This window comes from Pteropus vampyrus, unplaced genomic scaffold (assembly GCF_000151845.1).
Source record: "Pteropus vampyrus isolate Shadow unplaced genomic scaffold, Pvam_2.0 Scaffold144, whole genome shotgun sequence".
In the NCBI taxonomy this organism is placed as follows: domain Eukaryota; kingdom Metazoa; phylum Chordata; class Mammalia; order Chiroptera; family Pteropodidae; genus Pteropus; species Pteropus vampyrus.
In genome coordinates, this window is record NW_011888925.1 from 2,907,778 (window position 1) to 2,913,548 (window position 5,771).

Here is a 5,771-nt window from a genome sequence, read left to right on the forward strand (position 1 = left end):
GATTCCGTCCATGCTGTCCTCGCCTGCCTCCATCCAACCTCTGACACCCACATCCCGCTTGACTGGCAGTCTCCGCCTTCCCCCTAAAGGAACCACCAACACTCCCCTCCCCATCCCTCCCCACCCCCGCAAACACCAGTGTAAATCCCATTCCTCCTTCAAGGTCCAGCTGAGAGGCATCCTCGGAGCAGAAGCCTCACCTGACTGCCCTCTGCTGGCGCTGCAGACACCCCTGCCTCGGCCACCCTCCCGAATGTTCCCTGAGCCTCTCCGGAGGCCTGCAAGCTCTGCCTCCTGTAACGGTGCGACCCGAAGCCATGCTCTGGTTCACTCAGCTGACACAGGAGGGCCACCTTCCCCGCTCCCCACCCCCCAACTCAGCAGACGCGTGTGCACACATGTGAGAGCCCTAGTCACAGACCTGGGTGTTGTTACACACCCGCCTCACATGAAGGGTGGCTCTTACAAAGTGTCCCTTGGGGGCAGTGACTCCTTTTTCAGTATAATTATTCCCCTTCCCCCACCCCTTTTGTTTCTTTTTTAATAAACTTTATAGTGTTTTCAGATTTATAGAAAAGTTGCAAAAATAGTATGACGAGTTATAATGACTTTTCTTTAACCAAGAAACATTTTTCACTTTTACAGATAAATTCACTATTACGTATGGGATTTCAACTGTATGGTTTCAGACAAAGAAACTCAACGCAGCAGTTTGGAACAATCTGGAACAAATGAAATCACGGACCATATTCAGATGAACCCAGAGTGCTTTGGCTTTGGACAGCAGTCCTGCCTAGTGAGAGGTGGGGGCAGAGAAGAGGCTGGGAACAGGGGGCACTGGCTTTGCAGGCCAAGGGCAGGGATCTGACTTTGTACTGAGTGAAATGGGGGCGTCAGAAGGTCTTGGGCGGCAGAGGCAGGCGACCTGACTTACGTTCTTTCTCTCTCGGGTAGCTGTGAGGACGGTGGATTGCAGGGGGCAACGGTGGAAATGGGGAGACCAGTGAGGTGGCTGCCGCAGAGGCCCAGATAAGAGAGGCTGGTGGCCTGGCAGGGTAGGGTGGGGTCAGTGAAGGGTAGTCAGAGGTGCCGGGTGGTTGGAGCCCGAGCACCTGGTGGCTGCATGGGATGTGAAGTAAGCATGGTGAACCTGGCTTCCAGCCCGGAGGGGTGGAGTTGCCATTTGCCACTGGGCGAGGCTGAGCACTTTCGTGGGCATCGAGAGCTCAGTCTGCGGAGCCCATCGCCCAGCCAGGCAGAAGCACAGAGGCTGGGCTCGGGGGAGGCTCCACGGTGGTGGGGGATGCAGATGGCGTTTAAAGCCCTGACTCTATGAGGTGACCAGGGTCAGACCACTATCCAGCCTTAGGCCTCAGCTCCGAAGCCCTCCCTTAAAGCCACCTGCCTCCCCGCTACCTCAGTGCCTGTGCTCAGAGACAGGACCCCCCAAAGGAACCGCTGGGCGGCAGTGTCACAGGCCTGCCATGGTGGCCCAGCAAATAGAGTGGCCAGGACAACAGTGTGGCAGCCCGTCAGTTCACACCAGAGTGCTCCTGCTCTGCCCCCAGCCCTCTGCCCTCCTCCTTTAGCTCTCTGTCCTTCCTTCTCTTCCCCAGACCCCATCTCTTCATTTTCCCACCAGGGAAGGATGACCCACAGCCAGCCCTCCTGGCAGCCCAGGTGTCCCCAGAAGGTGGAGTCAGAAAGGAGAGTGGGGAGGTGTTTCTGGCCTCTCCTGAGCCCCAGGTCCTTCCCAGGACCTGCCTCGAATCTGGGACAATGGCCAGCAAGCCTGGGAAGGAAGATGTGAGGACAGAGAACAGAGGGGATGAGGGGGTCCCACTAGGGGGATCCCACCCTACCCTCACCAAGACTGCTTTCCCCAGGGAAGTAATGCTGTAGGGTGGGGGTAGGTGGCGGTCATGGTAGAAGTCAGCAGGTTCTCAGGGTAGCCCACCTTGGAGCTGAAACGGGTATTCTGAGGACCCGGTGTCCCTGGGAACCAGGCATTCCCTGGCCCAGGCAACACACATGCAAACAGGTGCCTTGAGCTGGACCTATTTCTGCCAGGTGGAGCCAGGCCAGGGGGAGTCGATGCTGTCCCTTCATCCCTCCACCCACCAGACTGTCCCATCCCGCACCCCCTCGCTCATTCACTCATAACAATGATACAGCATACCACCGATACTCGATAGCTGAGATTTTAACCCAGGCAGCCTGGCACACACGCACTCACTCTCAACACATTCCGCGGCCACCTATGAGTGGACCCAGTGACAGATCAGACATGGGCCTTGTACTCAGTGAACACACGCCATCAGCCCTGACTTACACTCATGAATGCTGGGTGCCTGGGAGTCAGAACAAGGGCCACCAGGGCTGGGATGAGAGTAAACTTCCTGGGGGAGGAGGCGTCTGAGCTCACAAGCTGCTTCTGTTTCATCCGAACCTCTCGCGGAGGCTTCCAGGTGGGAACTGTATGAAGCTCTTGGAACTGTATGAAGCTCCAAGTATGAAGCTCTTGGAACCCTGCGCTCCCCCAGCTACAGGGATGGCCAGTCCTCAGAGCTGCCCCCAATGTCCCCCACAGAACACACCCTGCCTCTCTGCCCCATGCAGTTCAGCAGCCTCCTTTCTCCTCCACAGCTCCGCCCTGCCCTCTCCCCACCCCTGTCCCCTTCCTTTTCCTGACCCTCCGCCTCCTGCACTGCCCACCACCTCACTGCCCACCACCTCTGCCCTGGTCGAGCAAGCCACCAGTTCCCTCACTAGACATCCACAACTCCTCCTGAGTGTCCTCTAGATCAGCGGTCCCCAACCTTTGGTTGCACCAGGGACCAGTGCTCTCATGAGAATCTAACGCCTGAGGATCTGAGGTGGAGCTGAGGCGGTGATGCTAGCGCTGGGGAGCGGCTGCAAATACAGGTGAAGCCTCCCTTGCTTGCTTGCTGGCCTGCCACTCACCTCCTGCTGTGCGGCCTGGTTCCTAATAGGCCATGGACTGGTACTGGTCTACCGCCTGGGGATTAGGGACCCCTGCTCTATCTAGGAAATGCTTTTATTCCTTATAGTCCTTTCCCAGGCTGTTTTCTGATGGGTGTTTCTAACACGCAAATCTGCTTGTGTCACCCTCCTTGATAGCTTGTTTTCTTCCAAATAGTCAACCTCCATAACCGACCGAGGGGCCTTCTGTGACCTATTCATGCCCACTTCCTGGCTCCAGCTTCCCCACCTCGAACCAAGGGCTCCTTCCAAGTCTCCCCACAGGAGCCATCTGTTGGGTAAGATTTTAATCTACAAACAAGTGTCATCAGATAAGCCCAAAGCAGAGAACTTGGTGCGTTGTTACACGCCTCAATCTGCTGTGGGTAATGTGAAACTCCTTCGGGCGGGGTGAATGCTGAACAACGTACGCTTTGTGCAGATTCTGTTGTATTTTGGCTTTACTCTTTGAATCAGGAAGCATGTTTTTCTTTAATCATCTCTATTGTTTACATACAATAAAATATATATATTTTATATGTACAGGTTGATGAGTCCTGACAGATTTACCCATGTAACCTCTACCACAGCCAAGATCTTACAGAATCCTTAATTGTATTGTTTCTCTATGTTTATTCTTATGTCAGTACCATACTGTCTCGATTATTATTGTTTTGGAGTAAGTTTTGAAATTAGGAAGAATGAGTACTTCGGCTTTGTTTTTTTTCAAGATCGTTTTGACTATGCTGAATCCCTTGCAATTCCATGTGAATTTTAAAATCAGCTTGTCAATTTCTACCAAGAATCCAGCTGGAATTCTGATAGGGATTATGTTGATCTGTAAATTGATTTGGGGAGTATTACCATCTTAATAATATTAAATTTTTGATCCGTGAATGTGGGATGTTCTCTCATCGACATATTCTTTAATGTCTTTCGACAATGTTTTGCAGTTTTCGGAGTCCAAACTTCTGCACTTTTGTGAACTGTATTTCTAAATATTTTATTCTTTTGATGCTATTGCAAGTAGAACTGTTTTAATTTCACTTTCAGATTGTTCATTGCTATTGCAGAAATACAATTTATTTTATATTGATCTCGTGTCCTGCAAACTTGTTCAACTCTTTTATTGATTCTAGGAGCTTTTTCATGAATTCTTTAGGATTTTCTATGTACAAGACCATGTCATCTGCAAATAGAGTTTTACTTCTTCTTTTCCAGTCTAGATGCTTTTTATTTCTGCTCGACTAGTTGCCCTGGCTGAAACCTCCAGTACGAAGTTGAACGGAGGCAGTGAAGTGAAGGTCCTCATCTTGTTCCTGACCTTAGGGGGAAAGCATCCAGCTTATCACCATCAAGTATGATGTTAGCTATGGTGTTTCACAGATGTCCTGATTAAGTTAAGAAAGCCGCATTGTCGCACTGCCCGAACACTGCCCACGTGTATTTGGGAAGAATGCATATCCTGCTGTGCTAGGTCTCTTTCACTGTCAAGAACTCTTGTGATTACATTGGGCCCACCCAGATAGTCTAGGATAATCTATCTTAAGGTCAGTTGATTAGTAAATTTAACTCCATCTGCAACCTGAATTCCCCCCTTTGTCACATGACATATTCACAGGTTTTGAGAATTAGGATAGGGACATTTTTTTTCCTTGGAGGGGGCCGGTCATATCATTCCACCTACCACAACAGGCCAGAACCCTGAGAAGCTCCTTTTTTAGGTATTGTATTTTCTAAAAAACAAAACAAAAATACAACCATTTTGTCTTTGAAAAGGCAATTAGTATGAAGGCAAAGTAACTTTTACCTTAAAGTTATCCTCATATGTTTTTGCAGACATTGAAATGTTTTCTTGAATTCTGAATATTTAGATTTAAGATGAAGGACAGTTCAAATACTTTCTAAAATTAAATTTGGTTAACTGTCACATGAGATCCACCATTGTTTAATAGCAGCTTTTCTGTTTCATGACTTAAATCTCCTAAAATAAATAGAAAGAACACAAATGACAGGTTTTTCCTATGGTAAGTTGTCAAGAAACAGAGCATGGATCATTAGCAAGTAGCTCTGGGAGCTTGCAATGGGGTTGAACAATGAATATTTTCCCCAGAAGTCTTTGGGTCCCTGTTAGCTTAGCATTTCTATTTTTTGGAGGAAAAGATACCTTATAGGCAAAAGACAGTTGGAGGACTTTCCAAAACATACATACATTTATTTATTGTGTGGGTATATATAATGAAATTATATGTATACGTATATGGATGTATACATACATATATATATATAGACACATTTATAAAAATAATTCATGCTCATTGTGAAAACTTCAAACATCACAGAAATAAATATTTTGAGCTGTATGCAATATTTCACTATTTTTGACCTACAAACAGCAATTTATAGCTAATAATATAGGAAGGAGACCTCTCTGTAATCTCTGTCCGAGAAGAAACCACTGGCATTTGGCGTGTATTCCTCCAAATTTGAAGAGTACGTCTGTGCACAGTTATGGATGATAGCGGAGTTATTACCACAATTATGTAACATGGGTAATTTTGCAACCTGCGTTCGAAATGCTTTGTAGAGCACAGCAAATCCTAGCACTGGTTGTGCCGCTTCCCCTTTCTGGAGCCTCAGTTTTCTTATCTGTAAAAATGAAACTAATAATTCTGTGCCCGTTGTTAGTTTATCGCCTCTCAGCTCCAAATTCATCATGTATGCCTTCTCTGTGAAAACGGATCTGGGTCCTTTTGATTTTTCCTTTGCCGGATGGCACAACGTTTACT

General features: G+C 48.1%; 1 long non-coding RNA gene across 2 annotated transcripts in view; it reads left to right on the forward strand.

Moving 5' to 3' along the window:
• The window catches only part of LOC111744942, a 19,059-nt gene extending 13,288 nt beyond the window's left edge, over positions 1–5,771 (forward strand). The window contains exons 2-4 of one of the 2 annotated variants that reach the window (XR_002782390.1): positions 646–803; positions 3,161–3,281; positions 4,204–5,771. This is a non-coding gene — a long non-coding RNA (uncharacterized LOC111744942). The other variant, XR_002782389.1, reaches the window with a different exon arrangement.